We start from the raw sequence: 15,570 nt of genomic DNA, 5'->3' as shown, positions 1-15,570 counted from the left end.
TGGAAAGAATGGGTGAACATTAATACAGAAAAATTACCCCCCCCCTAAAAAAAAAAAAAAAAAAACTAGTAAAATCTATTCCCAGATGTTTAAAAGCTGTTGTGGATGCTAAAGGATATCCTACTGATATTAATTTAACGAAAAATGAAAATATTTACTAATATGTCAAGATTTTTTTTTGAAGTGTACGAAGACTTTTGTGAGATAAAATGTTTGTCATTTTTTGATTATTAATTTCTTAAAAATGAATTTTTGCTATATTTAAAAAATATTTCATGTAATTTTGTTACAAATAGATTATAAATCTTATTATTAAAGTCTCATTCAGAAAGTTTACTTTTGATTAATGGATAGAGTCCTATTTCAATGAAAATCATAAGTGTACTAACACTTTTGGGAGCCACTGTATTTTAACAATAGTCATTAGTACCTATTCACAATTCCTTTTGTCCATTTTTATGATCTAAAATATCTTCTTTCAACTGCCTGAAAGTGAACCAAAATCGTAAAAACAACCTTGTATTTAGCGTAAGTATAGTGAAACACTCAATTGATTTCGAGGGCAGCTAAAGGTCCCTCATCATCAGGAGAAAGAAATACCTAGAAAGAAGAAAATAAAGGAGAAGGAGTCTCAGAAACACATGGTCCTTATCAGCACTGCACGTGGTTATAACTGGATTTTTAATCAATGTTGCACTGGCCGCCTACTTTTACTGAGCCAGGCTATCTGATCAAGCATAAAGGACAAGAAAAATTAGAGAAGTTAAAATAGGGAGCGAGGGGCAAATGCACCTTCACGCTCAAAATCTGAACATCAAATAATGAATGCCTGTATGTGTTTTATATGTGTCAGATGATATTTTTTTCTTATTTATATAATACTCTCTCTCTCTCTCTCATTCTTCAGAACTTCTCTTTAATAATAAGATAATTCCAACTCTGATCCTTAAAATGATCAGGAACAGATGTAGAAGGTCAGAACAGGGTTTTGAACCTTTATCTCAGGTCCTCGTGATAGGCTGATGTATTCTGTGATTAATGAGTAAGTCTATTTTTGTTCATCCTCCTTGCATTACTGTCTTCCTCCCCCCCCCCAAGTTCAACAATACCAAATATTGTCCATATAATCAATCATTCATTGACTTTTATACTATTCAATCAATAGATTATTACCAAACATTTTAATGTAGATAAATATATTTTGGAGAAACTGAGTCAATCCCAAATTCGAACAGTAAGCAATATTTTCTACTATTTAATATTTGTCAAGTTTTTTATTTTCTAATTATTCAACCCCATGTTCATTCACATGTTGTGCACTGGCTATTTTATTATGTGTAGAATTGTTTAAAATTAACTGAACATTGTAACAATCTCATCACAGTTTTTTGAATTGCCACATCCTGCTACATTTTTATTTTGGGGTTTGAATTATTAATAACATTAAATAATAGAAACCTTAAGTTTTTTTTTATACTAACTAGCTTTATATTTCTGGTGTGTACCTTTAATAAGGCTTATTTGTACATTATATAAACTTGTATTTTATGCCAATCAGTCCCCCTTCCCACACATGTTGATGTCAGCATTTATTCGTATTCCTTACATTTTACAGCAATAATTCATAAGTTTATCTTATGGATATCTGATGTGTGAAGGAATATGTGAAGAACACGTTTCCCCCCCCTTCGGAGCCGAATTTTGAAAACGTTTGAAATTGGTTTTTAGGTATTCATATTCCATACATTTTAAAGCAATAACCTTATGTACATCTGTTTCTTCCCTATATGAAAAAGCATAAAAACACGTTTTGCCCACCGAATCTTAAAAAATCGCTTCTTAAATGACATCTTCGGTACAAAAGGAATAAGCTCCTAAGTTTTGATATCTGTATCTCTAATAGCTTTGGGTGATGATCTGTAGACGAATAAATCATGAATTCTTCCTTTATGTAAAGATTTATAATAAAACATCTTAACTACACTCATGGACACAATCGTATTTTAGGATATTTTTTACTTTCTATTAAATAAATATACCAATTAAAAGGAAAACTATTTCAGAAAAACTAACAAAAGAAATTAATTTACAGTCAGTATGGCGCACCCAGTTCGTAACGTTTTAAACGCATGGCATTTTAAAAAAATCGGCTTTGACCACGCCAAGCTCCTTGGAGTAAACACGCTGCGCGTGAATCTGCGCAAATGATCAGGGAGGAATCGGGAGGAAACTAGTATCTGAGGGGCTAGACGCTTGTGTAGTCAAATAGACAGAACAAATAGACAGTCTCTGCCCCTTATTTAAATTGCGAAGCGTAGCATCTTTCAAAACTGGAAAGTTATGTTTTAATGCTAAAAAGCCTCTCAAAACACAGCTATAAAATAGATGTAGAATATATGTGGTCATTTATATGCGATAATTTGCGCAGTATGCATAAAATCAATTTAATAACTATAAATCAGCAAGGTCATAATGAAAATAGAAATCTCTGTATTTAATTTATTTTGTAAAATGAAATATTAGATGAATTAAAAATATTTGTGTTCTGTGTGAATCTAAGTGTTTCCAAAATTAATTAAATATATTTAGATTTTTTTTTTTTCACTAATAGTTAAAGCAGACGTTTGCAACTCATTGTCACCTAAGCGAATTTTTCCATCAGACTGACGCTGGATGGAACGTTTGTTTATTCTTGTTAGCGATGAGGGTATGTGTTGATTAGGTGAGTGAGAGTTATTACATCAAAAAAAATTTCCAATTACGTATTGTGGTTGCTATTTAGAATTCGTACGAATTATTATCATGCTACTGTAAAATATTCTGCTTTAAATGTTTGAGTGTGAACTGTAAACTTTTCTGCAGTTTGTTTCAGTTTAAAGCGGTATGATGTTCATTATCATACGTTTTAAAGATTTTTTTTTTTTTTTTTTTAATTTCAGTATGAGGAATAAGAATTAAATCGGATATCAACAAATATGTGGGCACTTTTATGCGATATAGAAAACCCCAACACATTTGTCAAACAACAAATTTGAATCGTATATCAACAAATTTGTCAATTTGTTAATGGGTTGTTTTGATCTTTCTAATACGGTGTTTATTTCTTTTAATTTTAGCATTTTGATAAACTAATATTCAAGTTATTTAACATTTTTGAAATATATATATAAAAAAAGAATTAAAAAACAATGCTTACGTATTCAGTTCCCTTTTTAACGCCAGATGACTGCTATATTTTGCAGCACTATCTGTAGAAAATTGTTAAAAGCTTTCTTATGTATATTGTAGATGAGATGATATAATGGGTTATTTATTATTAATTATGATTGACCTGGCGATCTTGTATCATTAAGGTAGAAATGTTAAGAGTTGATAGAAGATATAATTAAACTGTACAGTATTTTCCATTATATGTAGTAGTGTGGGAGTACTTAAGGGAAAAAAATGTAGACATTAATTTTTAGATGCGTTTAAGCATTGATAATATGGTAATATGTTTTTATTTATGGATATTATTATTATTTTTTTTAAATTTGTGTTTATAATCTGAAGGAATGTGGTTCATGTATTAAGATGTTGGCTAATCTTTGGAATATGGTAACAGGTACTTTGGCAACATTTTGGTAAGGCGATAAAAGTTACTAGCTAGGACTTTAGCAGTGTACATGGATAAAGTCAAGAGTGTGAGCAATGCCATTTTTGTGCAATTCCGGGATGTTTTTTTAAGTGAAAATAGGTCGAGGTATACATGGATACCGTGTATGTGGAATTCTTAAAAATGCGGCAAGCAGTTTGCGATTCTGCACTTTCTCCCAATTTCGCACATAATCTTCGTCATGATTAAGCATTTTTGTTCCATAAAATTTCTAGCATAAGCATAATTCGGCTAGCAGATTGTTGGAAAAAAATGTTGGGGGGGGGAAATGCCTTTAGTCCGTGAAAACAAAATGACGCCCAAGCAAAAACTAGCAGATTGCTGTAGCAGGGTTGGTCGCCAAAAAATCGCCAAGTTATCATAATCCAAAGATTAACGAAGATGTTATCTGTAAATACTTGGAAAGGCTGTTATGCTTAGATTCACAAGCTGACATAACGGAGACAGACTTGATGAAAATGACACATCACTTTCGTGTTCATTCTTGGTAAGACTAAACATTAGGATACAATAACATGCTGAACAAGTATTAATTTAGAAGTCAAACAACAAAAATCAGCGTTATTTTTGAAATTTCCAAAATTTGAAAATATAAATGATTTTTGTTATTTGACTTTTAAATTAAGCATAAACATGTTTACACATCATTTTGGGCCCTTACCGCACCCTCAAGACTTTTATATAATTTATTATATTTTTAGAACAATGGACAAAACAAAGCAATGAGTAAACCCAGCAGTAGCAAACAAAGCTGAGAAAAAGGAGTGTGCAGCTGTTAAAATCTGATACAAAAGTTTCATATTTAGTTACAAAAGTTGCCAATAGGTGGTGCTGTATGCTGCATTAAAAAAAAAGTGTCCCTATAAAGAGTGATCTGGTACTGGAATTTCACAGGTTAAATTACAGTCCTACGCAAGACGACGAACTTTTCAACTGAGATTTAATGTTGCAAAAGGTCCTGATTTGAAAACTCTTCCTGTGCTTTTTGATAAATTTCAACGAACAGGGAGCGTGGTGGATTAGTTTGTTAGTTAATGATGTTGGTTCCAGGCGCTCTACAGTTACTCCTGAAAATGTTGTGACAGTTCCTACACTTATTCAGCAAAATTCGAGGAACTCCATCCAAAGACTTGCAGTACAATCCTCCTTAATGCTATCCAGCATGCACAGAATACTGAGAAACAGACTACACATGTTTCCATTCAAAATCCAGTGTCACCAAGTCATTCCCATTAGAGCTGTGCAACAAAGAGAAGACTTCACTAATGAAATAATTTATGATTACGGATTCAATGTTGGCTGCATATAGTTCATAAATGAAAGTATTGTGAACAAACAAAATTTGCGATTTTAGAGCATTGAAAACCCCATTTGTCGAAGCAAAACAACTACATTCCCCAAAAATTGCTGTTTGGGCTGCACTATCCAACAAAGGTATTATCAGCCCTTTCTTGAGAGTTAGGATCACTTCTGACCGTTATGTCGAAATGTTGGAACAATTTGTCGCCACACCATTAGTGTTGGAGGATCCACCAGGTACTTCATGGTTCGTGCAAGATGGAGCCCAACCACACCGCATCGAACAGGTGTTTCAGTTCCTTGAAGAATACTTCAAGGATAGAGTTATTACTTTGGGCTATTCCAAATTTGCTGGAACAGGCATGTATTGGCCTCCACCCAATCTTACCCCTTGTGACTGCTTTTTGTGGGGCACTTTGAAGGACACTGTCTTCCATAAGAAGCTTGAAAGACTAGATGAGCTTGAAGAGTCTATCTGTGAGGCATGTGCATCTATTTCCATCGACACACTATAAGGTGTGTGTGAAAATTTCGTTCTTTGTTTGCACCACGTCTGTACTGCAAAAGTTGGACATTTTGAAAAGATTGTGATGTGATTGCAACGTGGGCTTACAGAGGACATGTTTGTTACATTTTTCTAGAATATACTGTGATTACAGTGTCACATTTTGGCAACTTTTGTAACTAAATGTGAAATTCTGTATCAGATTTTTACAGCCGTCTCAATAAACATACCTTCTGTCAGTCTTTGTTTTCAAGTTATTTAATTTTAAAAACAGGGGTCCTTTGTGGGACTGTATTTTATTTTTCAAAATTAATGTCAGATTATAATTGAGTTTTACCAGTTTTTAAATTGTTCAGTAACTGTGCATCTCGTACATCAGTTTTAAAAGTATATTTGCTGCATTTTGAAAACTCTTATCTAACAAGTTCAGAAATTCCATATTTCTGACTTGTAATTTAATTATAAATGCTAAGCTTTATTCTTTTTTACTGTGCATTTAATCAAATTCTTGCCATGAAAATTTCTTTAAAATGATGTGGAAAATAAAGTGCCAATGACTAAAATTTTTCAGTGTTTCATAATAACTTAACTTTCCTGTTTTGGTTAATTTCTATAAATTTTAAACTAGAACTTTTGCTTTAATTGAATCCTGTTTTTAAATTTTAAAAATATTCTGTGTTACAAGGTAACCAAAAAAGTTCTTGCCATTTCTGATATGACATTGGAAGAGTTGTAGAGTCATTAGGTTAATTGGAAGCAGACAAGATGAAAAATAAGCAATCGCCTTTGCCGGGAATTGAACCACGGACCTCTGGAATACCGTCCTAGCGAGCTACCGTTACACCACGAAGGCACACTAGGGAAGTGGGAGAAATACCTTATAGAGTGAACCCCAACATAAAAATAGTCGCCAAACTTGGCGATGAAGTGGTTAGGATGAAGTGGTTAGGAGGCCGGATATTGACGAAGCATTGACATTGTATAAAAGCTCGTCGCATCGGTACCTCAAACATAACTCACCGACTGATTGAAATGGATTCGTCAAAAGCATTCGTTCGGAATTGTTCGCTATATGGCTTTAAAGTGGGCCTGTCAGCAGCAGATTCATGTTGCTGAATTGGCCAGGCCGTTGGGGATAATGCCGTTAATGACAAAACTGCTAGGCAATGGTTCCAGAAGTTCAGGTCAGTGGATATGTCTCTTAGTGATGCACCATGCAGCAGTCGGGCACAAGCACTGTACGATGAAGCCCTGAGAATGACAGTAGCCAAACATGTCGTGAGCTTGCTGCACATTTTCAGGTGTCTGATGAAATGATCAGACTTCATTTGCACCTTATAGGAAAGGCATACAAGCTGAGCAGATGGGTACTTCACTCAGTGTCCGATGCAAACTAGCAACAACTTGTTGCCGCATGTTTGTCAGTGCCTAGTGGTTTGTGGTCGAGTACTCACCAGTGATGAAAAGTGGGTCCAGTATGGCACACCCAGGCATTCCAGACATTGGTTGTCACCATGAACCCTGTGCCTCACACTGCGAGACCTTCTCTCCACCCTCGCAAGATCATGGTCTGTATCTGATAGACTAGTCGCCAAATGTTGCACTATGAGCTCCTGCCAGCAGACCAAACCATCGTGGCAGACCTGTACTTGCAGCACTTGGAACGTGTGCATCAGGCACTGATGCATAAAGAGCCAACATTAGTCAATCATAAGGGTGTACTCCTCCGTGACAATGCAAGGCAACATGTGGCTCAGGTGTCCAGGGACACCATCTGGCGACTGGCCTGGGAGACACTGCCCCATCCACCATACTCCCCAGACCTTGTGCCAACAGACTACCAGTTTTTCCATTCCCTGGACAACCATCTTCGTGGGAAATCCTTCGGCAACTGGCCAGGTAGAATCTCGAGATACGAGAATGTATGAGTGAAAAATTTGTCTCTAAATACGAGCATTGACTCGAGTAACGAGCAATAAGCCATTGGTATACGTGGCGCCATTTTCCGATATGGTTCAACTCGGGGGGAAATCCCCTCATCAGATCATTCAGTGTTCTTTGATCTACGTGTTTTCACACCTGGGAGTTAATTGTTTATTATATTTAACATGAAAATAATTATTTCACGATGCCTCCCAAGAAGATTGTTGCCTCGGATAGTGTTGCAAGGAAGCCATGGCCGTTGAAATTAAGAAAGAAATCATAGATAAACATAAGCATGGTGTAAGAGTGATATAACTGGCAAAGATTTATGGCCTTTCGACATTCTGAAGAAGAAGGAAGAAATTAAGAACTTTGATCTAGGCAAAGGAGTTACCATTACTTCTGAGCATTGTCCAAAACTCGTAGAAGCTGTTGGTGTGGATTAACCACAACAGTTAAAGTTGGTGTCAGAAGCAATCATTTGTCGCAAGCTATCATAAAAATAAAATATGATTATATTATTTACCAGCGTTATTTATTAGAAAAATTAATATTTTTGGGAGTGCGGAACAGATTAATTGGATTTCTATTATTTTCAATGGGGAAGAATGTTTTTAGATATGAGAAATTCACTATACGAGCTCAATGCTGGAACGAATTAAACTCATATCTTGAGGTTTCATTATATTTGTTTTATGACCTTTTCTTTCTGACTGTCCAAAATGGCAAGAACGTTTTTGGTTACTTTGTTAAATATTTATAATTTTTTCGTCTCGTAAGTTTATCACATGAACATAAGTTGGTAGCTAAATAAGAGTAATACTTGAAAAAAAATTGTGAGTATTTTTCTCTCTTTTAAGCAGAAAATATTTCTTTCAAAATTTTACTAGCTATATTTAAAGTTTTTTCTACTATTTTTATAGAGCTTCCATTTGTGGTTGGTTCTAGTACAAATGTCATTCTTTTAAAATTTCAAGTGTCAAAATTTCTGACTGGTAAGACTTATTTTGTAACTGTTAATTAGTTGTGTATTAAATTTTATACTTTAATAATATGAATAAAAATACCATAAAACCTTCTCTTTATGAGAGCCACCTTTGAAAAAACTAGTATTTTTAACAATGTATTTAAAATAATGATATTGAACATCATCAAGTCATATTTTGTAAGTCACATATAACTATAGAAGATCAAAATCATTTAGTGGTCCACATAGGTGTTCATTATAGTCAGGACCAGCTCTAGTGTTTTTGCTGAAGTGCCACCTCCGCGAGCTTAAAAAAATTTAAAAAAAACCAGATTTAAAACATGATTACCAGAGAAACTCTCTAATCCAATTGAATTAAGAGAATAAATAACACATTTACAAACAGTGTTTACGAAATATTTTTTTTTACTAATAACACACAAATTTTGGAAATAAAATTAGTACAAACAATACTTACAAGGACACAAGTACAATATACAGAAATTAAACCTAAATTAAAATAATCTCTTTTGAACCTTTTTTTTTTTCTGCAAAATCGTGAATAACTTCTTTCAGATCTTCTAAATTACTCAATTCATGTTTAATGGCCAACATTGCTGACCTATTAAAACAATTTTGAGTAGACTTGGCTAAGTTATTTTTTATTATTTTAGAAAAAGATTTATTGCTGGTAGCAACAGTTATGGGCAGGGTTGGCAAAATTCTTAAAGCAGTGCTTAAATTTAGCCCAATGTTAAGGGAGGTAATGAATTTGAATGAAGAATGTCGGCTGCATCTTCTTTCTTTTTTAAAAGTGAAAAAACAAAGTCTATTTTGTCAGCCAATTTTAAAGCTTTAAGGAAGAACCACCATGTGTTAAGACATTTTCCAGTTCTTTACAATGTGCCAGTAATTCATTTTTACGCATATATTTAAGTTTGTAGATATCATATAAAAACTCAAGAATTCTTATGACTATTCAGTAGGTTCTTTTTCAGCTCCAGCACACTGATTGCATGATCTATAATTAAAAAAAAAAAAAAAATTACATTTCTCTATTGAAGCTTTTTTCTCTATTCAAGGTTTGCATATTCTTTCATGTGAAAAATTTCGTTTTTTAGAATGAACATGATGGTGGAAGTTTTTCATACATCTGTTCTGTTAGCTAATTTTTCAGCTTCTAAGATAAGGTTGTCAATAGATTCATCCGATCTTAATTTTTTAAAAACGTTGATGAGCTATTTAATAAATCAGTGGCTTGGTATAAATCAAAAGCTTTTGATTGAAGTAGCTTATTTATCAGACTAATATGATTCAAAATTTTACAATACCAAATGACAATCAAATGTAAAAACTTAAATTGTTTTATTGTGCTCAGTAAGCCATTGGCCTCATCTAGAATCTTATTATCTATTTCTGCATTTTCATAAATAAGCATCATGAATATTTTCTGTTTCAAAATGTAAAGATTTTGGACAATCTATCTGACTTTCACAATGAGTGCCACTCAATGGTTTTAGTGTAAAAGTTTTTAAGTGTTTTCTTAATATGGCCCACTGAAAAGTCTATGATGTAAAAATTGTGTATAGCTTTTGAACCATATTAAAAGAATTCACTGCTTCCAAGAAAGATTTTTCCATATTTTTAATAACTAAGCTTAATGAATGGCTGCTGCAAGGTACGAAAATGCTTTGGTATTTAAAGTTTTAATTCTTGATTGTATTCATTAATTTACATTCTCAAATTAATCATAAAAATTATGGTACTTGCATATTAACGCAACCAGGCCAAAATTCGCATAAATCGCCAAATTTGGTGGCCCTACTTACGGCAACCCTACGTGTTATACGTAGTTTTTCGTAAAGAAATTATTTTTCTTACTGGTTAGATTGAATGCCCTGAAATACTTTAACTATGGGTATTTGGGATCTGCCTGCGAGGCAAAATGGCACAACTAAAAACAGAGAGGAACAGCCCGTCATCATCTTGACTCATACCGTATCGAATTTATATGGCACCAAGCTCAAGCTGTTAATGGTGAAGACGGTTTTCAATCAGTGCTAAAAGCAATAGCCAAAAGATATCCGCCGAAAAATAATTCTGCAACTTATTCAAATTCGAAACCGGAAGGGTTTAATTGCTATTTTATATTTTAAAACAAAATAATATAAAAAACTGTATTAAAAATTATCTGTAATTAATAAATGTACATTTTCTTTCTATTCATACTTTTTTACTCAAACTTACAAATCGCGCCAACCTGGTTGCGATAATACGTAAGTACCTAAAAATTATTACATCATAAACCATTGTAATACAGTCAAAAGTCGTTAATTCGGACACCCATAATTCGGAATGATCTATAATCTGGACCTCAAAACTAAAAACTTTCTGCGCATGCGCCGCGTTGACACATGCGCATAGGCGTTTACGCGTGCACGTAAGACCTTTTACGACTGCACATATAAGTGTGTGCAAGTGCAGAATACGTTTTCGCGTGCGCATTTTATGTATAAGGGACGTATAAGCTAAAATTATCTAATTATCTATTTCAGTTAATGTTGATGATTGCGTTGTTCCTTAATTTTCGAATTGGATCTGGCTTATTATTTTTTGCAGACTGTAAGAGCAATTTTATAAAAGTAAGCTTAAACTTTCGATTATATCAAATAGAATTTCCGATATATATTTGTCAATATGTAAAGGATCTAAAGCGAAATTATGTTTTGAAATCCGAAATCTGTTTATCAATTTCACGCTGCTCGGCGGGGGGAACGCCGCGGCGGGCGCGTAATGAATTGGAAGTTGATCTGTCAGCACTATCCTTATCTTCAGCGCAGGTGTTTTTATTTTATTTGGCTTATAATTCCTTACCAAATGTAGTATTTCATCTCGATATGCTCCGTCTTTGATATGATTTAAAACAAGTTCCTCGTCATTATAATTCGCTTCCGATAGCGAAGAAAAGTGACAGAGGTTATTGAAAACGAAAAAATTTCGATTGACAAATTAGTCGGGTGTTCTCGACACAGCAATTATAGGATTTGAACAGTGGAACTTTGTAACTGAACAAGAAATTATGTCTGTTTAATAGAATTAAAGAGAAAGTATTATCACATGAAACGAAGCAAAACTTAAACAACTTACATTGAAAGAAATGTTTAATAAAGTAAACAAATAAATATTAAGCTTTTTCTTTCTGCAAATTTTGATACCCTTTAGATCATAATTGTTCTTTATTTCATAAATTATGGTTTCATATTTTTAATTTTAGAATTTCTGCATGCCATCTTACGAGATTTAAACTGATGATCTATAATCCGGAAAAATCGATAATCTGGAATCGCCGAAGTCCCGATGAGTCCAGATTAACGACTTTTGACTGTATAAATAAATTCTGTCATCTTGCAGAGTAAAGAAGGAGAAGCCTGGTGCTGCCATCTATTGGCATGGTATCTTCAGAATGACCGGTCATAAAATCATATAAATAATCTGCTTTTAATTATCATTTCAGACTGAAATGCAGTAAATATATCAGATTCAGCATGTTTATGTCATATGTTTGCAGATTTTGAATTTTTTCCTCCTCCCTCCTATAGAATGTATGAATTTTTAAACGTGATACCTTGGAACAAGGTATATTAATTTCATAACTGCAAAATATTGAGCATTCATTGGGTAGTGCTGCCATTTAGAATCAAAAGGAATTTATGATTACAGCTTTTGGTGTAGGAAAATTAGCACTTTTTAGGAGGTTAACAAAATGACAAACATCCATGCCCTTTAAAAACTTAACATTTTTAAACAAATTTTAAAGCTCTCTTAGTTTGATCAATGTAAATTAAACCACATTGGCAAGGAATCCTGTAAATATCCCAAGAATTAATATCTGGAATGGGGTCCTTAAGTATGGAACTGGGAATTTTAATTGATAAGAGATGAACAACTGGTAGTTGAATTTCTGTAAAATACATGCAATTTTATAATAATTCTGTTGCCATTCCTTTTTTTCCATCAATTAGCTATATAAAATTGCATGTATTTTACAGAAATTTAACTTTCGGGTTGTTTATTCTCCTATCAATAAAATTCCCAGCTCCATATTTAAGGACCCTATTCTGGATATTAATTAATTCCTGGGGTATTTACAGGATTCCTTGCCAGTGCAGTTTAATTTACATTGGTCAAACAAAGAGAGTCTTAAAATTTTGTGTTCAAGATCATGAGGCATATGTTAGGAAAAAGGAAACACTAAAGCCCACTGTTGCCCAGCACTGTTGGTCCGAAAATCACACTTTCCATTTTTCTGCAGCCAAAATTATTCAAAAAATCACCATTAGATTTTCTAAAGGCATTTCACATTCACACACAAAAAAATCTTTCTGTTCTGGTTAATGACCCTAATTCCAATCCAACTTTACCTTCAGCCTTTAAGGAAATTATTTTTTAGTTTTCTTGTTTCATCAATAAATGGTTAAATGATCATCTTGTCCAGGCATTTTTATCTTATCTCGTTCATTTGCACTTTGACACCTAAGGAAGATGGTTAGGTAGTTAAACCATCTAAACTATAACAATGATTTTTATTTTTGACTTATAAAATACTCTTACTTTTATATTGACTACCAGATAATCTCTTTCTTCCGTCAGACATTCTAAAACAAAAAGACTGCAAGCATAATTGAATAAGGTTACTTGAATAATCAAAACTGAATATGTGGTGGGGTAGCTTATAAAAAAATAAAATGAGATTCCTTTTGATCAAAATATAGAGATTAAAAAAAGTGTTAATACATTTTGGATATACCATGGAGCAGACACCCAGAAAGTTGTTATATTTAAATTTCAAAGTTAATAGCAATACATATGGCAAAAAGTTGTATTGAAATCAGTTGGCCAGTTCTCCAGAAAGTCATAGTTAAACATTACTACCTAAAAGCCAATGTGGTTGAAAAAAAATTTTGAGTGAACTTAGAATATCAAAAGGGCAAGTATGATAAACAATACTAATTTACCTATAAAAAGCACTTTTCACATTCACTACACTGTAAATTTTGTATAAACTGTATTACTATCACAATCCTAATTAAGGTGACAGACATTATTGCATAAATAAGGCATTGTTTTAAATCTGACTCTCTTTTATTAGAGTGTATAAAAAGCTTGTTAACCCTGTCATTGGTGGGTGTGCATTTCTCACTTTGTGCAGTCTCATAGACAAATACTCACTACCAGAACTTAGATTGGTCTTACTGCCCTAAATTTTGCTGCTGTAGGCAGTTGCCTACTGCCTGGAGCCAGCCGTGTCGTAGTAGATATTCATTCTCTTTTAATAACCTATTTTTAAAACTTTCATCAAGATTTTGTCCATTTGAGAATGCAATTTTGGATAAACATCTCATTGCAAATATCGCAAGTTAAAATTAAGTTTTAGTGACAGAATTTCTAGCAAAAATGTAAATAATTTTAATTATCATGCTAAGCAACAATGTGCACCACGCAGGCAAGTCATAAGAGTAGAACCAAACAGGTAATGAAGTAAAAAAAAAAAAAAAGTAAGCTTAAGAAAACTGTTCAAAATGTTGCTACTTATAAAATAAAATAAAACATGAAATATATGATCATAAAAAAGGGTGCTATAGCAGCTTAATTTTTTTCACAGTTTTGTATGCCACTTTAAACTCATTCTTTTGAATTATTCAACAGTAAGAATAAAACTAAAATTTCACAGCATGCACAAATTTAGTTTAGATATAATTGAAACCAGCAATTCTTATTGAATAGCTGTTAAACATAATATTATCATGCATAGTAAAAGTTTTCTAAAATAACATACAAGGCTTGCATGCTTTCCTGTAATTATTCAAATCTTGAATTGCATTGATTTTCTTCATGCAAAAGATTACCCATTTTACGTAGATCACTCTGAAATTTTTGAGACACACGCATATGGTAAGTGGCAGAAAAACATTAATAGTAAATACAGGGTTCGTACGGTCCTTAAGAGTCTTTAGATTTTTTTGCAATTGATTTTTGGTCCTTAAAAGTCCTTAATTTTTAATCATCTGAAATTTCTGTCTTATTTTTACGATTGTCATTTTGAGTGTGAATTAGCATTTTGGAGGAATATTTATGGCGATTCGCTGGTAGATATGGTTATCTTTTGAATGGGTTCATGTATTATAATTTGTGTATATTTTTAATATAAATGATGGGATACTGGAATTTCTAAGCAAGAAGTGAAACATAAGCATTTTGAAATTCATTTTTTCTAATAAAGAGCTCTTAAACAACTTTTTGCTTTTGGGGATGTGAATTCTTTTATTAAGCGGTTCTAAATTTGGCGACTTTTCAACATTTTGGCAATTTTAGGATAAGTTTCTGTAGAAACTTTTTTATTCCGAGATTTGAGAATTTTTCGACGATTTTTTTAAAACATCGTAACATTGATTAATTTTATTAAAATAGTGGTAATATATTGAAATTATATTTAAAAAATAACATTAAAATAAAACATTTTTATTTTTCGCTGTCATATTATAAAGTTTAATTTTGGCAACTTATTATACAACTTATTAATAATTATGTTCATTAATTCTTGTTTAGTAATAATGCATACTATTTAGGGATCTATTTTATTTTTAGGATGGTATTACAAAAGTGAAATTCAGGCAAAGATAATATTTTTAATTGAATTGATTCAGTTCACGTTAGCTCATAGGTCTTTAATTTTTTTCATTAATGCTCCTTAAAAGTACTTAATTTCCATTTGCAGAAATGTGTACGAACCCTGTAAATATTAACAGTATTTAAAAAGCCGACCTATTTTAGCCGACCAGACGATTTTTTATTGGCCATTTGAAAGTAGTTTATTGTAGAGTAAATTTTAGGCAGAAAGAAAAATGGAATTGACGCAAGAACATTATCACGTCATGATTTTCTGTTATTATTCTATTTTTAAAATAAAAAGAATGTTCAGAAGTCAAGCAACAAAAATCAGCATTATATTTTCAAAATTTTTGCAGGACTAGTTTCGATGGTTTTTACCGAACCACCATCCTCAGTTGCAAAACCACAAATGAACAAGATAGGAAATAATGACTAGATAAGATAAGAAAGCCTGGACAGGAATAAGCAAGTTGTGCCATCTGTTGATAAAACCAGAACTAAAACATAATTTCTTTAAAGGCCGAAGGCAAAGACGAATTAGAATTAGGATTG

General features: G+C 32.7%; 1 protein-coding gene across 3 annotated transcripts in view; it reads left to right on the top strand.

Annotated features, from left to right (window-relative positions):
• Positions 1-2,628: 2,628 nt before the first annotated feature.
• Positions 2,629-15,570, top strand: part of LOC118184749 (tyrosine-protein phosphatase non-receptor type 9-like) — a 147,225-nt gene continuing 134,283 nt past the window's right edge. For 2 of the 3 annotated variants that reach the window (XM_085810679.1, XM_085810677.1), the window contains exon 1: positions 2,629-2,722. The gene's annotated coding sequence lies outside the window, so the exon portion shown is untranslated. Of the gene's footprint in view, positions 2,723-8,305; positions 8,378-15,570 lie in introns of all 3 variants that reach the window. The other variant, XM_085810678.1, reaches the window with a different exon arrangement.

Source organism: Stegodyphus dumicola, chromosome 2 (assembly GCF_044657685.1).
Source record: "Stegodyphus dumicola isolate Sdum_Otavi_A_Nest chromosome 2, ASM4465768v1".
Taxonomy (NCBI): Eukaryota; Metazoa; Arthropoda; class Arachnida; order Araneae; family Eresidae; genus Stegodyphus; species Stegodyphus dumicola.
The sequence above is the reverse complement of the archived record's forward strand: the minus strand, read 5'-3'. Positions and strand labels throughout refer to the sequence as shown.